This window comes from Globicephala melas, chromosome 10 (assembly GCF_963455315.2).
Source record: "Globicephala melas chromosome 10, mGloMel1.2, whole genome shotgun sequence".
Taxonomy (NCBI): Eukaryota; Metazoa; Chordata; class Mammalia; order Artiodactyla; family Delphinidae; genus Globicephala; species Globicephala melas.
The window spans coordinates 6,154,606-6,179,499 of record NC_083323.1 but is presented as its reverse complement, the minus strand read 5'-3'; the positions used below and the strand labels follow the sequence as shown (position 1 = coordinate 6,179,499).

The 24,894-nt window shown below is 44.3% G+C and overlaps 1 protein-coding gene across 3 annotated transcripts in view; it reads right to left on the bottom strand.

The window, feature by feature from the left end:
• Nucleotides 1–24,894, bottom strand: part of PACSIN2 (protein kinase C and casein kinase substrate in neurons 2) — a 139,904-nt gene that overhangs the window by 71,736 nt on the left and 43,274 nt on the right. The window contains exon 1 of one of the 3 annotated variants that reach the window (XM_060305896.1): nucleotides 18,706–18,814. The exons of the other annotated variants lie outside the window; for them this stretch is intronic. The gene's annotated coding sequence lies outside the window, so the exon portion shown is untranslated. Of the gene's footprint in view, nucleotides 1–18,705; nucleotides 18,815–24,894 lie in introns of those variants that run through there. 3 annotated transcript variants of the gene reach the window in all.

Sequence of the window (24,894 nt, the reverse complement as noted above, 5' to 3'; positions counted from 1 at the left end):
TTTGTAGGACTTTTTGAAATTGGGAAGTGTGAGTACTCCAATTTTGTTCTACTATTTCAAAATTGTTCTATTTTGGGTACTTTGCGTTTTAATTTCCATGTGAACTTTAGAATCAACCTGTCGATTTCTACCAAAAAAAAAAAAGGAAGCTGGGATTTTGATAGGGGTTGCACTCAATTTGTAGATCAATTTGGGGAGTAGTGCCATATTAACAATGTTTTTAATCCATGGATGTGGGATATCTTTCTATTTATTTAGGTCACCGTTAATTTCTTTCAAAAATGTTTTATAGTTTTCAGTACAGAAGTTGTGTACTTCTTTTGTTAAATTTATTCTTAAACATTTTATTCTTTTTGATGTTATTATAAATGAAACTGTTTTCTTAATTTCATTTTTGGATTATTCATTGTCAGTTCATAGAAATACTACTATTTTTGTACATTGATCTTATACCTTACAACCTTGCTAAACCTGTATATTAGTTCTAATAGGTTTTAAGTGGATTCCTTAGGATGTCCTATACATAAGATCATGTCATCTGTGAACAGAGATGGTTTTACTTTTTCTTTCCCAATCTGTACACCTTTTATTTCTTTTTCTGGCCTAACTGCCCTTGCAAGCCTCCAGTGCAGTGAATAGAAGTGGTGAGAGTAGACATCATTGTCATTTCAGTGTTTTACTTTGCAACCCTGTGAGTTTTTTTTTTTTTTTAACCCTCTGAATTTTCATTCATGCCTTTTATCAGGCTGAGGAAGTTCCCATCTATTCCTGTTTCACTGAATGTTTTTATCAGGAAGGGGTGTTGTACTGTTCTGCTTGTTTTTTTGTGTTTTGTTTTGTTTTTTGTTTTTTACTGTTACAGAACAAAAAAGTATGACCAAGGACCAAAGTTAACTTAGATTAAAACCACTTGATGTTATATACTTGGATGAGTTTGAAGTGTCATATGGAGCCAAATAAAAATCTACTTTAAGCGACTCAAAGAAAATAGCTTATTCTCTGGCTTTTAGAAAATGATAAATTTGTAATATTAAAGAAACAAAAGATATCAGAGAAAAAGATGGATTGCCCCAAGCTTATATTATTTAAACGTCTGCACAATAAAGTGTAATGCAGAAAGCAAAGAAAAATGGATTTGACACAGCTGATAATCTTTCTACCTAAAATATACTAAAGACTGAAATGAAACTGAAGATCCATTTCCACTGCAAAAAGAAGTTGTCAAAGATGAATATACAGGAGAGAAGACAGCTGGGGCACAGACAGGGACGCTCACAGAAGTTCTCTCTAAGCCAGGCCACATAACTAATGAAAAGCCTGTGCAAAGTCCCCAGCCTTCTCCTGCCTGCCTGTCATCCACTGAGGAGGATCACACTGCGGCTCTCCTGAGTCAGCCTGGCCCCAGAGTGACTGTGTGGACTTGTACCCCAATGCCCCACAAGGGACATGCAGAGCAAGCAAAAGAGACATTTTGTTATGTAAGCCTCTGAAATTTTGGGTTGGCTTGTTACTGCAGCTTAACCTAGCCAAATCTAACACAACAAATTAACGTGTGGGGAAAAAAGCACAGCTTCCTTTAAAAATGGAAATAACTTGTAAAGATGAGAAAAATTAAAATGACAATGCCAGTGGGGCTACAGGAAAAATAGGAATGAACTCGAACATTGCCAATAGACTTCATGGAAAAATCTGGAAACACAGAACAAGGCAGATAACAGTTACCAACCTCTGACCCTGCAGTCCCACTCTGGGGAATAAGCCCCAAGCAAATAAATTCAAAGAAAAAATAGCTTGAACAAAATGTTCATCCCAGTAATATTTATAACACCAAAGACTGGAGACAAGTCAAATGCTCACAAACTGAGAAATCACTGGTGACTTGACAGAGTGGACACTATGCAGTCATTATAAAAGACAAGTGGGGGACCACTTTATATTCAAAATTGGGCATAAGCAAAAAAACAGAATAAAATAGCACATAGACCTTCATTACATACAAGTGTTAAAGGCAAGGATTATGTATTTTCATCTTTGTAACCCCAGTGCTTAACATGAGGTAGACGCTCAAATATTTGCTAAGTGACTGAATGTCTGAACCAACAAATAACCAAGTCGGGGGTGACAAGGTCTGGAGGAGACTCTGGGGACGGAGTTGAGTGCCCCTTATTTCTGTAAAATGACTTCAGTGTGTACACTTTAAGATGCATATATTTGAATTAGGAAAAGGGAAGTAGTATTCTTCCTTCATGTAACAAAGCTGGATTAATGTTTCAAGGGGATGGGTCATGACTTTACACAAAGAAAAACTCACTAAAATCCAAGCTCTGAATACTAGGAAGGAATCCTCAGTAAGTGGTAACCGTGAAGTTCAAGGAGAGGCTGGCAGGTTGTGGTCTGTGCTGGGCAGTGGGAGAAGCAGGGTCAGGTTCCGAGGAGCTTGTTTAACAGTTTTACTTGTTCTGTAGATGCCGATGTGCTGAACCACTTTATAGTGTGTGGACACGTACTGTAAAGGTTCATCATTCAGATACCTGGACAATTTCTTAGACCTCTTCAGTGTCTACTTTCAATTGATTCCTATCGGTAATCATAGAACCTCCTTCTGTAACTATAAATATCCTGTTTCTTCCTTTGGACTAATATTCACAGTAAGGGAAAAAATTCTCCAAAAGCTCAGGAGAAGTAATACTGAGTTGTCACCACACCTCCTCTCTCTCCTTTGTCCTGGACTGGCTGGTGTCACCTGTCTTCAACCCTCTTCAACGCTCAGGGCACCACTGGAACTAACAACGTCAACCCCTTGAGTCGAATTCTTGCTTCACACCTGCCTGGTGAAAACTCTGCCCTCTACCTATCACATGGCCCTCGGCCTCCTGCGCAGTTACAAGCTGTCTGCCTTCGGTCTCCCAGCAGCTCTCCCAAGCCCTCCGCAACAGCTCTTGCAGACCTTCGCTCTGGTACCTCCCTGCCCTTCACAGAACATGGGCAAGTGGGCAGTCAGAAGCTCCTCTGTTTCTTGCCACCCACAGGCCGGCCTCTCCATACACACTCCCGTCTAAGGCTGAGCCCTCATCTGCCTCTTCCCACTGCCACAGGACCCCCTCCAGCCATCAGTCCCTTTCTCCGTCTTCAGCCTTGACTCCCAGACCCTCTCTAGCGGTCGCTCACCCCTCTTCCCTTCATAGCCAAGTTTCTTACAAGAGCTATCCACTCTCAAGTTCTCCAGTTCTCACCCCACCCGTTCATTTCTCAGCCTACTGCTTCCTCTCTCATCTTTCTTTCATTTTAAAATTGATTAATTTATTTATTTGGCTGCCTCGGGTCTTAACTATGGCACACAGGATCTTCGTTGTGGCATGCAGGATCTTTCATTGTGGCGCACGGGCTTCTCTCTAGTTGTGGCGCAGGGGCTCCAGAGCTTGCGGGCTCAGTAGTTGCACCGTGTGGGCTTAGTTGCCCCACAGCATGTGGGATCTTAGCTCCCCCACCAGGGATCGAACCCGCACCTCCTGCATTGGAAGGTGGATTCTTAACCACTGGACCACCAGGGAAGTCCCCCTCTCCCATCTTTCTAATAAAACTGATCAGACTAGAAAGCCCAAGACCTTCCTGGTGTCAGATGCCACCCTAGTGTTAAACCACTCAGCTCTTTCAGGTCTTCTCACTGCCCCTCCTGCACTCTCTCCTCCTACAATCACACCCCTGGCATCCACAACACTACATCTACTGATTTTTCTCCTCCTCTGTCCTCAGGATTCTGTCCCAGGCCCTGCTCTCTAGCTGCACACTCTACCTAAGCAAGATCCTCTGTTCCCACACATCAAACTACCTTTAACCTCATAACCCTGGATACGCATCTCTGGCCCCAAACTCCAGACCCACACATCTGACTGCCTGCTGGATGCCTCCACTCAGCTATCACACAGTCCCTGCAAACCACTTCCTACCTTCCCTGAGCCCACTCCCATTCTTGGGTTTCCTCCATCAGGAAATGGTCCCACCATTCACCCAGCTGCTCAATCCAGAAACTCCTTTTCTTCTCACACCCAACCCCTACCAACCCCACTACATTTAATCAGTTTCCAAGACCTGACAACACTAGTTCTTCAGTATCTCCTGAATCTTACTTTGCCAATTCCCACAACAATGGCTACCTTTAATAAGGCCACTACCATTTTTTGCCTAGTTTGCCAATGGCCTAACTGATCCCACAGTCAACAGTCTGGTCCCCCTTCCTGTCTATCTCCATGATGCTACCATGGTGGTTGGTGGTGTGTCTTTTAGAAGATCAAGTTACGCTTCTACTTGAAACCCCTCCAAGACTTCTTACTGTGGCCAGCAGCGCCTCCCAGCTCTAACCACTGCCCCCTCCAGGTTTAGCATTCACACCATGTCCCCAGTCACCCTGTACTCCCTCCGCCAGTTAACAACCTGCAGTCAGCTCCACACAAGCACCACGCTCCTCTAGCTTCTGCGCCTTCACACATGCTGTTCCTGCTGAACAAACGCGGGAGTGAATGAGAGGAGGAGGAATTAATTTCTTGCTGCCAAACAGTTTCAAAAGCAAAACTATGAAACTCCTTTCAATTAGTTTTACAATGTAAAAAAAATGTTTAAATTGAATGTGAGTACAATGTAACATAGCTAATATAATCCAGGGTGAGTGCCCAAAGTTTGCCTGAGTCTAGAATTGAAGAACAGAGGAAGATAACAAAGCCCTAGGACTTGTCAGCGCACGGGACACCGCTGCCAGACTGAGCACATGTCACTGGTCCCTTCTGGCTTCTGACTTGGTGACAGCAGTAATGTGCTGTGTGCCCACCACCCTCCAGGCCATTCTCCACAAGGCCCCTCACGCTCACAGCAAGTTTGTAATAGGCCCCATTTCACGTGTAGTCGAACAAAGGCCGAGCCACCAAGTAACTCACCCCAGGTTTCTTCGCATGAATGGGGAAGGGGCTGGAGTCATTCACAGATCTGTCCCACTCCCTCTCCTGACACCCAGTTTTCCTGTCTCCACAATGTGGGGGTGGGCTAAATGATAAGGGTCTTTGCAGCTCTGATTTTCTATCATTCCAAATGGAAAAGGGTTATGACTTGTGGTCATCAGAATCTCAAGGAAGTATCTGCCAGCCACGATTAAACACATTCAACAGATGTGGCTTCTTCTGTCCCCAAAATGTAAGCATTCTATGATGATGCCCAGGCAGTCACATTCAACAAAGACTCATTTTACAGCTCCGAAGAACAAGTACTCATTGATTGGCTACCATGTCAACCCAGCAAGGAGCCCCAGTTACACCACAGCATGCAAAGCTGCCTGCCAAGGCTGAAGCAGTATTATTCTAACATAATCTTAGAATGCCTTCACACAAGTGGCATCATGCATACACACACACACCCCCTCCTGGAAATTCGCTGCTCGTCTCTCATGTCCAGCTGGCGGTCAGGGTTGGGAAGCAAGCACCTGGGGACGCACTGGCTCATCACCACCACTACCTCCCCCATTCACTTCAGGATGTCCTTACATCCTAACACAGCATATAACAAGAGACAGATGTCACAGATACAAGAGATGTGCATGAAAGTTGCAGGGAACTGGGCTGTCGATTCGGGCACCCTCATTTCATCTTTATTCCTTGAAATTCTCTGTGCTGCTCCACCTCCCCTGTGCCAATCTTTGAGGAGCACCGCCAGAGACAGCTATTAAGCTTTATCAAACACTTCCCAAAGATTCCTTGTCTCAGTGAGAAGCTCTTGCCCAGTGGGTTACTTCTTCCTTGAGCTGCAAGTTTTCCAACTCAAGAGACATACTTAAACACTAAAAGGGGCTTCCCTGGTGGCGCAGTGGTTGGGAGTCTGCCTGCCAATGCAGGGAACACAGGTTCAAGCCCTGGTCTGGGAGGATCCCACGCGCTGCGGAGCAGCTGGGCCCGTGAGCCGTGGCCGCTGAGCCTGCGCGTCCGGAGCCTGTGCTCCGCAACGGGAGAGGCTGCGATGGTGAGAGGCCCGCGCACCGCGATGGGGAGTGGCCCCGCTTGCCGCGACTAGGGAGGGCCCTCGCACAGAAACGAGGACCCAACACAGCCATAAATAAATAAATTTTAAAAAAAACACTAAAAAAGAAAAGTCAGACAAGACAGAAAGATTCTTCTGGCAAAAGTAGAAGGAAAAAATATAGAATGGGTCAGGAGGTTGTCCTTTGTTCAGGCAAGAAAATGGGGGTATTCAACAAGGGCAGATGTGATAGGGAAAGAGAAACACTGACCACTGAGAGCAGGCAGTTATGGGGCCGCCCTCCAAGCTCTGTTAAAGCAGGTTCCCAAGATTCGACAAAGGACATTATTAACAACACGCATGAGTCAGAGTGGCCCCAGGTCAACCACTTCAGCTTCTTTCAAACCCTCCACTTTGAGGCGGCCCCTTCTAGAAGCAGGACTTCCTGTCACACAAAGGGCCTCTGTGGGCAGTTCCTCGGCATCTTTTCCTGTGCAGAGCACCAGCACTTTCTGAGGCTCTTCCCTCTCTCAAAGTCTGACTGAGCACTGAGCACTCTAAGGGGGCTGTACCCCGGCTGAAGGGGTGAAATTTACCTGCCCTGAAAACTAGACACGGCAAGAGAGAACAATACCAAAGGACACGGCACACCTGGATGTATACAGCTAGAACTGAAATCTGCATCTATGATGCTTCACAAGACATGCTGGGGTGATCCCTTGATGGTCTAATCACCTCAGGCAAAAAACTCAAGAGGTCTGTGATTGACACTGCTCACCTGTAAAATGGAATCCAATCTGCCTTAGAGGTAGTGCAGATCAAATGGAATCTGTCTGGGGCCTGGCCCAGTGCCACTGTGGGGGGCCTCCGGAGTGATGGTGACTATGGGCCAGCTTCAGTCAAACAAGCCAGGCGCCATCACTGAGGCATTCCCCTTCCCACAGGCTTGACGGACATTTGAACAACCTCCTCCAACACAGCACCATGGCCTAGGAAAGAACACACTATGGGAACAGGAGGGTCCTGAAAGGGTACATGGGGCTGACATTTCAGTGGGAATTCATCAGCTGGAGAAGTAGGGAAGGGCATTCCAGTAGAGGAACTTGCATGGCAAAGAGAAGGTGGGATAAACCAGTGCAATAGAGGGTCACACAGATCCTGAGGGCAAGCCCTGGGAAGTGGCTTTTAAGGAAAGAGGAGAGATAATTTACAAAGGGCAGGGTGCCGATAGTCACACCATCTGGTCGCCAGCCTCAGTGCTTCATTATGCTGCAAGAAGAGTGACTTCTGCTCTGTCCACCTAACAGCAGTAAAAAGCAGCACATCCTGGGGGACTTCCCTAGTGGTCCAGTGGTTAAGAATCCGCCTTCCAATGCAGGGGACGTGGGTTCAATCCCTGGTCGGGTAACTAAGATCCCACATGCCGCGGGGTAACTAAGCCCTCATGCCGCAACTACTGAGCCATGCGCTCTGGAGCCTGCGCACCACAGCTAGAGAGAACCCTGCGTGCTGCAACTAAGAGCCCACGTGCTGCAACTAAGATGCGACACAGCCAAATAAACTAAAAAAAAAAAAAAAAAAAAAGCAGCACATCCTGAAAAATGCCCACCACGGGAAGGCTAGGAAACCACTGACTAGACTTCACACCCATCAGAGCTCTGTCAGGAAACAAACTACTCAAATACTTCTCAAGCAGTGCTGTAAATATGTGCCTTTGAAGTTAAAAAAAAAAAAAAAAAGGTCATGCAAACCACAAAAGGGTTTGGTTTTTAAGTATTTTGTAAGTATCTACGCACTCAACTATGGGGCCACTTTCTCAAGACACTATTGCATTTCATTCAAACGTACAAGCTGGAGCCAAATCATTCTATTCCAGGGAAGGAAGGACACAGTGCCAGTGTGGACCTCGAGTGACAAACCGACAGCTGAGTTCTAACTTGAATGTGATTTTATTTTTTAAAAAGTTCCCATAACATGAAGGACTATCCAGTAATTTGGAAAAAGGAACAGGGAACCCACTTATCAAGCAACAATCTAAAGCTAGTGAGCTAAATAAAGTTTCCCTTAAATGGGGAAAGAGAGAGCAGGGCTTGAACTAGCAGTGATAGCTATGATAGGTGCAAGTTTTAACTTCTAAGCCTCATTCTTCTCACCTGTAAAATGAGGATAAACATGGCTGACCTACTTCAGGGGGAAGTAATGGGAAATTTAAATGACACGTTCTATGTGAGTGCCTGCATACACGAGGCACTCAGCAAATGTCCCTCTCTACCTGCTTGTCCCTAGTACAACTCCTCCTGGTCCCTGGGTCTCGCTGGCCATGCCCCACCTCAAGGGCAGATGTCACTTGAGCAAGCAGGACATACACGCTCATCCCTCACTTGTGTCACTGAAAACTCCAGGAACGCAAAACAAAAATCTGCAGCGTTAAGCCATATATATATATATATATATATATATATATATATATATACATATGTACTTTTTGTGTTTCGTTTTTTTTTTTTTTTGCGGTACGCGGGCCTCTCACTGTTGTGGCCTCTCCCGTTGCGGAGCACAGGCTCCGGACGCGCAGGCTCAGTGGCCATGGCTCACGGGTGCAGCCGCTCCGCGGCATGTGGGATCTTCCCGGACCGTGGCACGAACCCGTATCCCCTGCATCGGCAGGCGGACTCTCAACCACTGCGCCACCAGGGAAGCCCGCCATATATATATATATACTTCTAAAATTTATTTATTTATTTTTTCGGCTGCCTTGGGTCTTCGTTGCTGCGCGCAGGCTTTCTCTAGTTGCGATGAGCAGGGGCTACTCTTGCGGCGCGCAGGCTTCTCATTGCGGTGACTTCTCTTGTTGCGGAGCACGAGTTCTAGGCATGCAGGCTTCAGTAGTTGTGACACCTGGGCTCCATAGTTGTGGCTTGCGGGCTCTAGAGCGCAGGCTCAGTAGTTGCGGTGCACGGGCTTAGCTGCTCCGCGGCACGTGGGATCTTCCCAGACCAGGGATCGAACCCGTATCCCCTGCATTGGCAGGCGGATTCTTAACCACTGCACCACCAGGGAAGCCCTATATACAAATTTTTTTAATGATGCTACCTGCCTAATAAACACTTCCAGTTCCCAGTTTACAAAGAAGAAAAATTAATGGAACTTCTGTTTATGATAAAATGCCTAATTACTACATAGGCATACCTCAGAGATCTTGCACAAACATGCGCAAGCGTGTGCACACACACACAGAGGCAAAGAGAGTCCATCCTCAATAAAACATTTGTCAGTTTAGTTGGCTCAAGGAATAGACTGTGCCCCAAATTTTTTAACATTTTCAATAAAATATGTAATTTATTCTGATAAGCTCAGTAAAATGGTATTGTCAAAACAAGGATGTTGGGCTTCCCTGGTGGCACAGTGGTTGAGAGTCCGCCTGCCGATGCAGGGGACACGGGTTCGTGCCCCGGTCCGGGAAGATCCCACATGCCGCGGAGCGGCTGGGCCCGTGAGCCATGGCCGCTGAGCCCGTGCATCCAGAGCCTGTGCTCCGCAACGGGAGAGGCCACAACGGTGAGAGGCCCGCGTACCGCAAAAAAAAAAAAAAAAAACAAGGATGTTTTGATCATATTATGTATATTTTTGCCCCAAGATTCTAAAAACATTAACTTTCTGAGTGCCAGAAACCTTGCTAAGAGCTGGGGAAGGGAGTGAAATAAGTCAATAATAAGAGGCGGTCCTGCAGTCCAGGAACCACAGTCTAGCAGGAAAGATAAGACAAGGTCCCACCTGATTAGGCTGACAGGTGGGAGGGAGGAGGGGGCAGGCGGAAAAGCAGTCTGGAAGAGGGAGTGAGAGGCCGGGTGCCTGCAGCCCACTGAGAGTGAGTATGAGGTGCTCCAATCAAGGGGAGAATCAGGAGCTGCTCTGAGAGCCTGGAGACAGACTGAAAACAACGCCCACACCCACGAGGGCACAGAAAGCTCCACCCTGGAACAGAGGCAGAACATGGCCACCTCACACCACCTCTGCCTCAGCTTCTTTAGTTCAAGCCACCAAACTGAAAATGTGTCAACAGCTGCCTGTCCCACTTGTCTACACTCCCCCGCTGCAAGGTCCCATGTGATCTGGCCTCAGCTTCCAGCTCCAGTCTCGGCTCCTTCCAGTGCCAGCCACAGTGACCTTCCTCTGGGTCTCCAAATGCACCAGGCTTGGGCCTACCTTCGCCCCTGCTTCCCCTCTACCAGGAACACCCTTCCTCCAGGATCTGTAGGCTTTGCTGCCTCACATCATCAGATATCTGCTCATACATCACCTGCTTCTTAAGAAAGCCTTCCCTAACCCCTCCCCATTCCTCTGACATGTCAGCCCCTAACTCTGCATTATTTCGTTAATAACAGCCCCACATGCCAAATTGTGTACTTATTTACTGTCTCCAGTCACAAGAACGCAAGCTCCTGAAGAACAAGGACTCTGTCTTGTTCACTCCTACATCCCTACCACTGATGCATAACAGGTGCACAATAAACACGTCTACAAGGAATGAGTCAAGGAATGTGCTGGGCTCGGGCACAAACACACAGTATGACAAAACAGACTTGTGTTTTCAGCAGCAAGGCAGACGAGGAATCTTAATGACTCACTGAAAAATTAAAAAAACTGAATAAAGTATAATTGCATCACTTTATTATGTTATAAAATATAATAAAAGAATCTAAAGATACCAAAAAAGTAAATTTAAAGAAGAAACCCTAGAATATAAGTAGATAAGTCAGCTTTCTCTCTGAGGTGACAAAAAGAGAAAATGTAGAAGAAAGATTAATAGACTTGGAAGAAATAGTGAAGTCTAACTTACAACTCATGAAGTTCCAGAAGGAGATAACATTAAGAGCGGGGAAGAAGCAATATTTAAAGATAATTTTTCAGAACGCTGAAAGACATTAAATCACAGATCAAGGAAGCCCAATGAACACAAGCAAGACTTTAAAAAGAAAGAGAGAACCATACCAAGACAAATTAAATTAAAATTGTAGAACCTCAAAGGTACAGAAAAGATCATAAATGCAGCCAGAGAGAATTGATATATTCAACATGCTAAGCAACAAAAACTGTCAACCAAGAATTCCAAACCCAGCAGAACTAGTTTTTAAGAACTAAGAACTAGACATTTTCAGAAAGACAAAATATATACCACCAAAAAAACCCTTGCAGAAAAGGAAATTTTAAAGGATATACTTCAGGCAAAAAGAAATTATCTCAGCTGGAAAGCTTGAAGCACAAGAGAGAACGGTAAGTAAATATACTAGTAAATACACAGATGAATCTAAACAGCATTGACACTATGAAACACAGTATCTAATTTATAGAATTAAAAAATTCAGAAAAGAAATACTGGACAAGTTGGAAGGGGATGTGGAGTTAAAATGCTTTAAATCCTTCCATTAGTCAAGAGAAACATAAAGTCATCACTTTAGATTTTGTTAAATGTTTTTGTTAAAAATGGATATCTAGGATAACCACTAAAGGACTAGACAGAATTTAATTTCCAAGCTAAGAGAGAAAAACAAATGCAATGATGGGGGTGTGGGGGAGCAGGAGCACGATGGAACTCAATCAAAACAAAAAGGCACACGTGCGCGCGCACACGTAAACAAACGCACACACACAGAAGAACTGTAGCAAAGAGAAGGCACAGGAACAAGAAAGGGCTACATCTATTCAGTATCACTTCTATTCACATTGTACTGGAGGACTAGCCAAAGCAATAAGAAAAATAAGTAAAAAGTATAAGAATTAGAAAAGGAGAATCAAAACATTATTTGTAGATGATATGGTTTTAGCAAGGCTGATGGACAATAAGATGTCTGTCTAGAATGACAGCTCTCAGCTATGACTTGAGAGCTGTCTAGTTAAGTACAGTGCTGGGGGCTCTACACATTTGGTTTCATTTAACATGAGGGAAAGACCATTATAAACTTCATTGTACAGAAGAAGAAGCCAAGAGTCAGAGGTTAAATATCTTGCCCAAAGGCACATGGCAAGTAAATGGTTAGTTTTGAAATTAAGCCTATCTGTCTCCAAAGCTTAGCCAGTATGCCTGCCAGAGAGCGATAGACAAACGACGATGGCACCACACGATAAGCACCATCTGTGCTCTCTCACAGGCGCCTACAACGGTGTGATTACAAGTACTGGAGTACAACGAGAAGGAGATTAACCTGAAGAAAGCCAGCGAAGAGAGCCTGGAGCTAGGTCTGAAGTGTGCAGGAGAATGCACAGACGGCAAATGGCAGGTACTCTGGAGAAAGACAGAACAGCATGTACTAAGGTTAAAAGGTGTGAAAGAATCAAGAATGTGACAGTGGGAGAGCAAAAAAGGGAGTAGCTGAATACAAGGCAAGATAAGTGCCACCAGGCTGGGAGTCTTGAAAGTCACACGGGGAATTTGGAAAGTTATGGGGAGGGACCTGATCCAAAGGCCCGTGAAAGAAAGTTCCCTCAGACAGAGAGCAGAGAACAGACCATCAAGCCTGTAGACCTGGGCTGTCCAATACAGCAGCCACTAGCTACTGAGTGCTTGCTTGAAATGCAGCTAGTACAACCAGGGAATTGACTTTTTTGTATCTACTTTTAATTCATTTTAATACAAATAGCCACACATGGTTACCAGCTACCATATTGGACAGTGCAGCTCTAGAGGTTAGAGACTGGAGAAAGAGAAAGGGTTAGGAGACCAGGAAAGAGGAGTAATATTCAAGAGAAGAACAGGCAGGATGAAGTCACCTGTGAATAAAGGGCAGAGGGGGAATAAGGATTAAAAGTTCCTAGTTTTGGAGGCAAGGTAGGTGGTGATGCCCCAAAGAGAAACAGAAAAAATTCAGAAGAAAGAATTGGGTTAGGATGAAAAATACTGGCCTGGGCCAGATAAATTTGACGTACCTGAAGCCCAGCTACATATATACTGTACTGTTCAGCCGTTTCAAACTCCCAAACACAGCATATTCCTTCTGACCTCCTTGTCTTCGCATATATATTTCCCCCTGCTTCTCCTGTCTGCCTGACAAACCTCTCTCCAAAACACACCAATCTGTGAAGTTTTCCCCGACCTCCCCCATTCTTCACAGCAGATAAGGTCCCTGTAGCACTGTAAGAAGACTTATCACCCTGGAGTTTAGAAGTCTCTTTATCCGTCTGGACTGTGGGCTTCTCAGGGGCAAGAACTCAGTCTTAACCATCATGGATCCCAGGGCCTACTAGCATCATGCCTGACACAAACTGAGTACACAAGAAACTCCACCAAGCGGGTAAGTTGAATGCATGCGTGCCCACACAACTGAACGAAGCAAGTGATCCAGCCAGCCAGCATTTAGGTGGACTGTCCCTCCAGGTAGTGACCTAATGGATGGTCAGAAATAAGTACAGAGCTCGCTCAGGTGCCTGCATAGCTGTTAATGAAAGCAGTCAGGTGATGGAACAAGCACAATTTACGTAAGTCTCACACCATGACTTTTCATCATTATGACAACCTCTACCCATCCCAAATTCAAACTCTTCAACCTCAGAAGTCTACTGGATGTGCCTAAGACAAATTAATGCCTTAGAAGTCAACATTAAATATGCAACGATTTCTCCTCAAAAAATGGTCCTGACACTTCTCCGCATGGCCTCGTGGTCTTGTTGTGTAACATTCTTCCTGCACAATAAGGGTCAGATCTCACAAATAAGTGAACCTGAGCTGAACATGCTCAGAGGTGGTAAGTTAACAAAATGTTTCTGTTTTCCAAGTCAACAGATACTTGGTCGTAAGTCCACTGTGCCCTGTGCTATTTTTTCTTTATGTGTCAGCTCATACCAGAAAAGAACCATAAAGAGATCACTTCATTGTCTCCATATTGCCCTGTGCTTAATTTATTTTGCTAAATGAGCACTACCAATACATGTTAGGAACTTGAGAATCAAAGAAAATTCAAATTGGTAAGGTCAACATTTTAGCCCTGTTAGTTCCATCAATAACATCTTGTCAAGTAGCAGTCTCCAGCAAAATCATTCTCCCTGATCTCCCTCAAGGACTCCACTGCAGAACAAATTCCAATGAGAAACAAGACTGAGTATGAAATTCGTAGCACAGGCTTCCCATTAACATAAAGAAATTTAAAATCCCATACTATTGTGATGGCCATCGTCACACATTTCAAATTCAGAACACTTTGTGTTAGATTCTTTTAAGTTATCCAAAAAACACAACATTGTGCTTTGTGAGTCCACATAGAGATTCATGTCTTCTGATTCACGTATGACAGTCTAATTAGAAAAAAAAATTTAGGCCAGATTCCCAGGGCTATTGGAGATGTTAAATAGACACCTAGTCTGCCACTTGACATAAAGGCAGAACTGTGAGATGCAAATACATTTAGACCAGCCCAGTGAAACACAACTATAGTGCCTTCAATCTCTGTGGGAAGGAGACCATTGCAACCCTTTCATTCGTTCACTCACTCATTCAAATTAATGGCCCATGTTTTCCATTGTTACTATTCACCCCCACTCTGACCCCCAGCACACACACAGTCCTCTTTACCTGCCTCTGGAGCCTGGGATCTACTTGGGCTACTAGGAGAAGTTTCTTCAAAGCCTTGGCGGAGGTTCTAAGTCCACCACTAGAAGCTGGCCTGGAGAGATGCCTCGAGCAGAGACGGAAGTGAAGAAGGCCCAGACAACCCCAACCTCACATACTCTCAGAGACTTCTGGGCCAAGAGCAGCCTCAGGGGCTGCCTTTAAAGTCCTCCTCAGCCTGCAGCAAAGCCAGCACCACATCCTCCTTCACATATTTAAATTTCACAGGCACAATCAGAATTTACACTATGTGGACAGAAGCTAGGGGCAAGAAGGAATGTCAAATATTACTTATTACTGACTAGGACTATTATATATTAATTATGTTTATATATACATATATATAATTATATATTTATTAAGGCCAACCCAATATGTATTAAGAAAAGGAAGCCAGTTAAAATATTCTATAGTTAACATGTACTGAAAATATAGCAGGACATATAAAATGCTAATTGGGGAACAAAGGTAACTAAATTATGGGAGAAGTGAACTAAGCCAGTCCCTGAAGCAGGCTCCTCACCCTTTCTTTAACCCCCGATGTAGTCATCTGGCTCACCAACTGAAAGCAGCTTCGTCAAGGACAATGACAAAAAGTGGTACCAGAATACCAGGAGGGAAGACACAGTCCCAACCTAGTGCATAAAAGCATTGTTCATCTGCAGGCAAAGAAGGCAAGAATGCACGTCCACAGTCAGCGTTAAAAAAACAAAAAACAAAAAAAAAACATTGCTCATGTACCCTACTTCATTCCCAGGTTTTATAAATTAAAATAGGTATAACGTTATTGACTGCAATTTCAAGTACAATTAAAATATTTATAAAAATGCCTATTTTCCTGTAGTATATTTGTTTCAGAATTCTCCACAACATATACTCTAAGTACTTCAGAAAATACAAATAAGTGCTGTTCTATGAACGTCTCCAAGGCATTTTAAGGTGACTTTGGACAGAGTGGGAGCCACATCAAGGTCTAAGAACAGTCACTCACTGTTCTCAGCATGCCTCTATTTGCATCTAATTCCCATACTTGAATTTCAGAGGATTCAAATTCAATTTTTAGGAGAGACTATTTTTAAATGTTTCTGGAAGGTTGTAGATAAATTTCATTTTTATAAATTAAATCACTACCCCTTTTATTTACATTATAATGTATTATTTTAAAGTCTATCCTATTCCAAAACCCTGTCAGTCCAGACTGAGAGTTAGCAAGATAGAGTTGTCAGTATTCCTTCCTAGGGGCCAAAATGCTCCCACAGAGTTCAGGGTTTTCCTTTCACAAACTGAAGAATCCTCTTTTCAAAGAAGAATCAAGTACTTTCGTCTATTTTTTTATTAGTTATGATTTAATCAAGTATGGATTTCTCATGTAGCAGATAATCGTATAATGAGGTTTTCTTATAACAGTAACAACTGAGTAAGACCTAGTTTAGGGGAGAAACAAGAAAACCTTTATAAAATAGAGAACTGTTTGTTTTTAAGAAAAATCTCTCACAAAGGGAGAAATGTCAATGCTCACTGTGCTTGACAGGTAATTTGTGCTTGAGGTAATTCATTGCACACCTATACCGAATGGTGCTCACTTAGGGAAATTCTTGAATAAAAGCTGAGTATTTGAAAATGAAACAAATGAAAATGGAGTCATAAGAAGAAAAAAGCTAGTCTTAGCCAAGTCCTATTAATCTTGAGATAACATGTGGAGAAAGCAGATAAAGGAAAAGCCAATGGCCCAGAAGTCAGGAGAACTGGGTTCCAGACTCACTCAGCCACCAACAAGCCATGTGACCTTGGACAAGTCAGCAAGGCATTTCACCTCTCAGTCTTAATTCCTTTGTTTAAAAAAAATGAAGGGGGACTTCCCTGGTGGTCCAGTGGTTAAGACTCCACGCTTAAAAAAATGGTTCTGAAGAACCTAGGGGCAGAACAGGAATAAAGACGCAAACGCAGAGAATGGACTTGAGGACACAGGGAGGGGGAAGGGTAAGCTGGGACGAAGTGAGAGAGTGGCATGGACATATATACACTACTGAATGTAAAACAGATAGCTAGCGGGAAGCAGTCGCATAGCACAGGGAGATCAGCTTGGTGCTTTGTGACCACCTAGAGGGGTGGGATAGGGAGGGTGGGAGGGAGACGCAAGAGGGAGGAGATATGGGGATATATGTATATGTATAGCTGATTCACTTTGTTATACAGCAGAAACTAACACAGCATTGTAAAGAATTATACTCCAATAAAGATGTTTAAAAAAAAAGGACTCCATGCTTCCACTGCAGGAGACATAGGTTCGAACCCTGGTCAGGGAACTAAGATTCCCACATGCTGCATGGCAGGGCCAAATAAATAAGTAAAAATTTAAAAAAAAAATTTTTTTTTAATGAATGGGCCTGACTATAACGACTCCAAGAGCCATTACAACTCTGAAGATCATGGTCCCACCTTTTTAATTATGCCACCTCCTAAATAACAGAATTATATGGCTGAGCAAAACAGAATACTAACAATATATGAAAGTTGGGGGGGGCTTATTTTTACTACTGGCATAAATCTCAGACCTATAAGACATGCTTCAGTTTGAAGCTAGGATACCTGTTTATTATTTTCATAAATGCAGTATTAAAGTTCACCTAGAATTAGGTAAGACATCTTATATATGAAGAAAGAAGGAAGTTGAGATATTCTAAATCAGCGGTCCCCAACCTTTTTGGCACCAGGGACCAGTTTCGTGGAAGACACTTTTTCCACAGGCAGGCGAGAGGGGGAAGGTTCAGGCAGTAATTCGAGCGATGGGGAGCAGCAGATGAAGCTTCGCTCTCTTGCCGCTCACCTCCTGCTGTGCAGCCCGGTTCCTAACAGGCCACACACCGGTACCGGTACCGGTCCACGGCCCCAAGGTTGGGGACCCCTGTTCTAAATTATAAGAGCAAGGGTGAAAGCTGATTAACGTCTGAAGACAGGAAACCTGATTAAGGTCTAGAAAATAGGAAATATGCAACCTTAAAAGTGTTAGAAATACATACATCACACTAGGTAATGACCTAATGAGGAAATATGCTTGTGTGTGTGGCACAGACTGTACCAGCATGGCAGCTTCTGGAGAACAGAAAGAGGACACTGCCTTTCCAACGTTCACAGCAATAGGTAACCCAATAAATAGTGATGAGTCACTCACATATCGGGATTTTTTAAAAAAAATCTTCTAATTAGAATTACAGTACTGCATAAACAAAGGAAAGGGAGAGGGAGCCAAAATTTTTCAATTCCAGAGTACGACTTCAAGATAAGAAACAGATATGTATGTAAAGCTGCTCAGCTATTGAAACAATAAAAGTTTTACATTTTGCTATCCAATAAAAATGAAAATAAAGTGTCCAGTGATAGCAGTCAGATGGGGATGAGAGCACAGGGTCCAGATGAGAAGAAAAATAAGAACTGACTGAGGAGGAAGACGGAGGGGGGCCTTGGAGCAAGCCGCATGCTAATTCTGGGATTCTGGAAGACACGGTCATGAAACAGCAACTACAGTTAACTGGAAAAGCTAATTTGTTCATTTTCTATCACAAGTCCCAGTTGTGAGTTTGTAGATTAGCTGTGGCTGTTAAGAAAGGAAGTTGCAGCATGTAATAAACGGAATGCCTGACAGTAGGGGGAAAAGAAACCAACCCTCTATTAACTGTTAACTCAAGTAATTCATTTAGCTACACAGTAAGAAAAAAATACAGGCAGAGGTATGCAAACTAGTCTAAAACATGCCTAAGTTTTTAATTTATTCCCTCTATTTTGAAATGAAGCATGCACATATGTTCTAAAACCAGAGTAGAAATTATAAAGCATAGTCCTTCATTTGTTTGGGTCAAGATGTATTCATCAAGAAAATCAAACATGTACTCTAACATTTTCTCAAAGCATTTTGGATAAAACACTCCACACTGTTCAGTTGATATTGAACTGGGTGAACATTTCCATCAAGAAGCTCTAAAACTAGGTGTGCTTAAAAGGTAAGGGTTCTGTTAAATCAATCACTCTGGAGGGAAAAAAAAAATCAATGAAAATTTTACTTTCAGCAGGTCTCCCTTAAAGGAAATGCATGTTCTAAACAGCACACTCACGTTTTCCTGTCAAAGGCGGCTTCAACTGCCTAACTTTGCAGATCAGCTTCCGTACCTGCCTCCTTCCGTCCCTGCTGGTATGTCTGACCTCGGCTCCCAGCTGAATTCTCCCAGCACATTTCATCATTTCCTGTTGGCTGCCGACTCCTTGCAGCCGAGATAAGGCCATTCCCCTACACTGCTGCATTCACCCTACAGGCACCAGGTTCTCAGACCACCTCTGCAAGCCTGCTGGGACCATCACAGAAGAGCTGTCTTTTCAGTAAGTAGCCAAACAGAAATCTCAGTATTCCATGGAAAATCAGAGACAAAAGGACTGAGAACGAAAATCATATCACCCCCCAAAATCAACTTATATATAAACTAACTTACACTGTATGTGATGGTCTTAGAGTCTCTTCTTGTATTTGGGATCCTCCCATTTAGGAGGGAAAAAAGACATGCTCTGTTTCTAAGGAGCCAGGAGTTAATGTGACAGGGGTTTACTTGCATGGGATAATCTTCCATTGCCCCTACATGTAAAACTCGGCTTCTCTCTGTGACTCCACACACAAGGCAAAGCAGCTTGACAGTGGGAGATGCAGGGGAAGCCTGACACAGGCTCATGCTGGACACAGGCAGGGGACCCTGGTCTCAGCAGTGTGACTGCCTCCTACGAACTAGGGCACTCAAATATGCAAGTGTGATTCCGTAGAAGTAAAAATCAACACAAAAACACTTTACTTCCTAGAGTTTTACAAAGAACTGAAAGTGAAGGAAAAAAATAATAATATAACTTTAGGTGAGGAGGAAGAGATCCTATCTCCTCATTTTATTTATTTTTCAAGTGTTGAGAGGTTTCCTTTTTTAAAAATATTTATGTATTTGCGCCAGGTCTTAGTTGTAGCAGGTGGGCTCCTTTTAGTTGCGGCTCGCGGGCTCCTTAGTTGTGGCATGCAAACGCCTAGCTGCAGCATGCATGTGGGATCCAGTTCCCCGGCCAGGGATCAAACCTGGGGCCCCTGCATTGACAGCACGGAGTCTTAACCACTGGGCCACCAGGGAAATCCCCCTAACTCCTCATTTTCAAATGTATGCGTCCACAAGAACATACTATATTAATTCCCATTAGATAAAGAGGAGGCACAACTCTGTGCCGAGCGAGGCCAGGACAGGGCAGAGCAGAGAGGGACAGAGCAGCAAGGGGTCACCAGGAATGCTTCTGAGCAGTGTTCTGGTTTTTGAGCTGTTATGGGTATGGTGTATTTATGAAAATTCATTGGTATACACACGTATAATATGCACACTTTTATGTATATATATTTACACCTGAATAAAAAGTGTTTTAAGGGGCTTTCCTGGTGGCCCAGTGGTTAAAACTCCGCGCTTCCACTGCAGGGGGCAGAGGTTCCGTCCCTGGTCAGAGAAGATCCCACATGCCGCAGAGCAACTAAGCCCGTGTGCCACAACTACTGAGCCTGTGCTCTAGAGCCTGCAAGCCACAACTACTGAAGCCCACGTGCCTAGAGCTCGTGCTCCGCAACAAGAGAAGCCACCGCAATGAGAAGCCCGCGCACCGCAACGAAGAGGAGCCCCCGCTCACCACAACTAGAGAAAGCCTGCGCACAGCAACGAAGACCCAATGCAATCAAAAATAAATAAATAAAATTGATTCTTTAAAAAAAAAATCACGGTTTAGAAATTCCTTAATAGAAAAACACCAATAAAGCAAAGGCCATATCAACAAAAGCCTCAATTATTTGACATGTGATAATCATTCACATTACTCAGAATATTATGATACCACTTTCCCCTCACCCTCCCCACGAAGTCAACCCAACACAGACTTCACCGTACTCTGCCGCCAGCTTAGTTAAGTCAGTTACACCCTTACAGAGGTGCACACGCCACAGTAGCGTCCTCTGATCTGCAGGGAGGCTGGCCACTTCATCCCAGGGTTTGCTGTGGGACAGACAGGATCAGGAACTGAAGGTCTAATGGCCCTAAAGGTCATTTTGTCCAGTGGTGGACACTAAGGCTGGAAAAAGTTGAGCAACAAGTCAAAAGGCTTGCTGAGTACCAAGACAGGCTTTCTAAAACCAATGGCATGGCAGTTATCTTTCAAAGTACATGCTTTAAGTTTAAGCGGCATAAAAATATGGTCGCCAAAGCCTTTGTCTGGGGGTATTTTCTTCCACTAAGAAGGAATACACACCTGAGTTGTTCTAGCAAAGCAAGCTGATTGTCTACCTCTTCTTGCTATCAGCTAGCATGACAGGAAATTCTTCTTTGCCCCAGAGCCCCTCTTAGTGCTCTTGGTTATGGGAGGGACAATCATAGCAAGGTTTAAGAGCCTCATGCTCTTTATTTTTTTTTTAAATCCAACAAACAAAGGCTGCTCAATAAACATTTATATAGTGCTTACTTTATTTATGGTCAATCATGAAAATAACCCTATGAGGGTAAGTACTGTTACCTCCTCCATCTTCCAGGTGAGATAACTGAGGCACAGAGAAGTTATATTACTTGCCCTGTGTCCTGGAGCTGGTTCATGGCGAGGGCCAGGAATGAACCCCAGGCAGTCAGCCTCCAAAGCCCAGCTGTTAACCACTACACCACACTGCCTCTCCATCTTGGCTTCCCTGAAGAATCAGAACTGGGTCTTGGATACAGCTGCTGCTTAATAAAAATTGTATATGAACTGAATTAAGAAGGCAGATAGCAGTAGCACTATGAAGTAACAAGACCAGCTTTCCAGCGTGGCCAGGGCACCTTCTCCCTCCTCGTAACTTCAGCCACATCTCACCAGTGGATGCCTGGCAGGAGGCAAGCTCTCCTGGCCCTCTGGCAGCTCTCCCATCCTGGGGCAGGGGTGCAGCCCCTGGAGGTGGTGCTGGGACAGAAACACTGCTCCAGGGAAACTCACCTGCTAACTTCTAGCATGTGGTGCCTAAACTGGTATTTCCGGTTCCAAACTGGTTTGTCACCAGACTTGAAACCATTGGGCATTCATTCAACAAACATTAGTGCCAGGCACAGTGCTTAGGGCCTCGGGGCCCCATGACTGAAAAGCCAAGGTCCCTTCCCTGCATTGCTCACAGTTTATGGGCACAGCAGAAGTGTAAATAAATTAAAATGGCACCAGCTGATAAATGCTAGAACCAACGTGTGCCAAGGGTTGAGGGAACAGTGTGAAGGGAGCAGGGACCCAGGGTGGGAAGGCTTCACAAAGCAGGGGACACAAGTGGGTTCTCCAAGAGCTTGCCACCAACCTACTCAAACCATGTGGATTAAGGTGGAAAAAAAATTCTGAAGCAGAGAGTCCAGCAAATTAGCTAAAGACTGCCAGGGTCATCCATTAGCTCAGCCATTGTTACCAAGGCACATCAGCAGGGGGATTCGAGTGAACAGCCGTTAACCTAGCAGAACTCACAGACATCAGGACAGCGTCTCACCACGCTACCTCTTCTATCTGATACCTTTGTTATATGACTGTCACGTGGTGAAAATGGCTGCCTCTACCGAGTTTTTTTTTTTTTTTTTCCGGTATGCGGGCCTCTCACTGTTGTGGCGTCTGCCGTTGCAGAGCAGAGGCTCCGGACGCGCAGGCTCAGCGGCCATGGCTCACGGGCCCAGTTGCTCCGCGGCATGTGGGATCTTCCCGGACCGGGACACGAACCCGTGTCCCCTGCATCGGCAAGCGGACTCTCAGCCACTGCGCCACCAGGGAAGCCCATCCCGAGCTCGTTTAAAAGATCCCATAAGATAGGTACTACTAGTCCCCTTTTACAGAAGGGAAACCAGCACAGAGAAGTTAAGTGACCTGCCCAAGGTCACCCAGCCAATAATGGCAGAATGGGGATCCAAACTCAGGTTCACCTGATACGTCAAAGCCCATCCTCTTTCTACCACACTCTTATGCCCCCCATGGAACTAGAGCTGTGAAGCAAACTAGGATATTTAGCAACAGGTCATGTCATATGGAGAAAGAGTAAAATTTCTATGTCAATTTTCCCCCATTCCTCTATTGGTCTGTCCTTGCTCTAATACCACCCTTTTTTAAAAAACAGCTTTACTGAGGTATAATTCACATACCATACAATTCAGCCATTTAAAGTGTACAATTCAATGGTTTTTAGTATATTCACAGATATGGCAACCATCACCCCAATTTTAGGACATTTTCATCATCTCAAAAAGAAACCCTGTACTCTTTAGCTATCGCCCCTCTCCCTACCCCACCATGCCTTCCCCCAGCCCTAAGCAACCACTGCCTCTTACAAGGTGATTCTTTCTGTGTTTTTTTGTTTGTTTTTTGGCCACACCACAGGGATCTTAGTTCCCCAACCAGGGACTGAACCCGTGCCCCCTGCAGTGGAAGTGCGGAGTCCCAACCCCTGGACCGCCAGGGAAGTCTCACAAGGTGATTCTTAAACAGGTTATGGGCACACAGTAATTGGGTTGTTAATAAAACAGTGCAACTTGCAGTTCTGTGCTTTATTCCTCCCAACTGGGCTAAAGCTAACAGCTGAGCCAGGACAGAGCAGGACAAGAGCCAGACGACTCAGAGGCAGAGGCTGGGGTGGGAGGCGGGGGTGCCTGGCATCCCCATGCTACATGTGCTACACGGTTCACATGTCTTGGAACTTAGCAAGCCCTAAATGCAGAGCCAAGCGGCCTAGCGCCAGCAGGGATGGCACAAATCATGCAAAAGCCCTAGAAGAGCCTCTCTAAGTCACAAGACCTTAAACCATTCGGAATGCCCATCCCCCCATCTCCAGAAAGACAAATACCAAGATCATATCGGCTGCCACAAGCTAAGGGTCACCAGAATAGTGTTGTTCTGAGAAGCCAAACCACTTAAGGACTAACAAGAGTCAAGGCTCTGATGAAAAGGTGACACCCCCAAAATCTCGGTTTGTTTATTTGCTCTTCCTCTCAGCCTTCCTCAAGTGCTAAGAAAAGTTGGGGGAAGGGGGTATTACAAACAGACTATGTATATACTCCTGCAGAGCCCTGATTTCTCTGCCACACTTCTCCATACAGGACATCAAAAAACAGCTGTGTGCAGCATCATCGACATGCAGTGGAAAACTACTTGGCGCTTAAAAGGAATGAGCCACTGACAGAAGTAACATGAGGGAAACAAAGAAACATCATGGTGAGCAAACGAAGCCAGATGCAAAAGATACACACCGTGTGTCTCCTCTTTACACGAAATTCTAACCCAGGAAAAACTCACCTAGGGTGACAGATCAGTGTATGCCTGGGGCTGGGGACAGGGGGGCTGACTGCACAGGGGCACAAGGAACGTTTTGAAATGATGGAAATGTTCTGTGTCTTGATTAGGACAGTGGCTACACAGGAGTATCTATTTGTCAAAGCCTCTAAATGAGGGCATTCAGTTGTATGTTAATTAATATCTCAGTAAAGAGAAAAGGGAGGGGGAGGAGGGGGAGAAGACAGGACAGGAGAGAGGAAGAAAGAAGAAGAGGAGGAAAGGAGCCCTCTGCAGAACTTGAAAAACAGAACTTTCTCCTGCTCCCAGCATCCGCATCAGCGGTACAACAGCGATGGACATTCACCAGGAACTGAACTTCAAGGTCCTCTGGTTCAAAGGCCAAATAAAATAAGTTCTGTGTAATGTTAGCACTAAGTATATTTTATTAGGTCTCAATTCTTAGCATAATTGATCCTCTAACACACACAAATGATTCTGATGAGCCCGAATGGTCCACTTTCTAACCAGGTTAGCTCAGTTCTCTCCATCATCACTGCAGTAAAATTTGATAATGCCAGTCAGCAACTTAGAAATGGCAGCTCTCAGTGACAGGTTTCAATGGTTGACAGTCAGTAAATAAGTAAAATCTAATAACGATAATTACAGGTATTAGATTTTCCTTTTTTTTAATTGATAAGTACATCTTAAATTCTAGAAACCTACCATGTTCATAAATAGGTTATATAAAAACCTTCTGATCTTTTTGTTGTTTTTGTTTTTTGGTTGGGGAGAGGATAGTGGCTGTGTTCGAACCCTACTGGTTAGCCTTTCATATTTTTCATGAACCAAGACATAAACAGAGCCATCTTACCTTTAATACTCTTCTCACATAATGTACATAAAAAGGAATAAACAAAGCCAAATTTCTATCATTCTCTATCAAAGAAGGTGCCAGGACAAGCTAAGTACCAGTTCTATCTTTGGCAAAG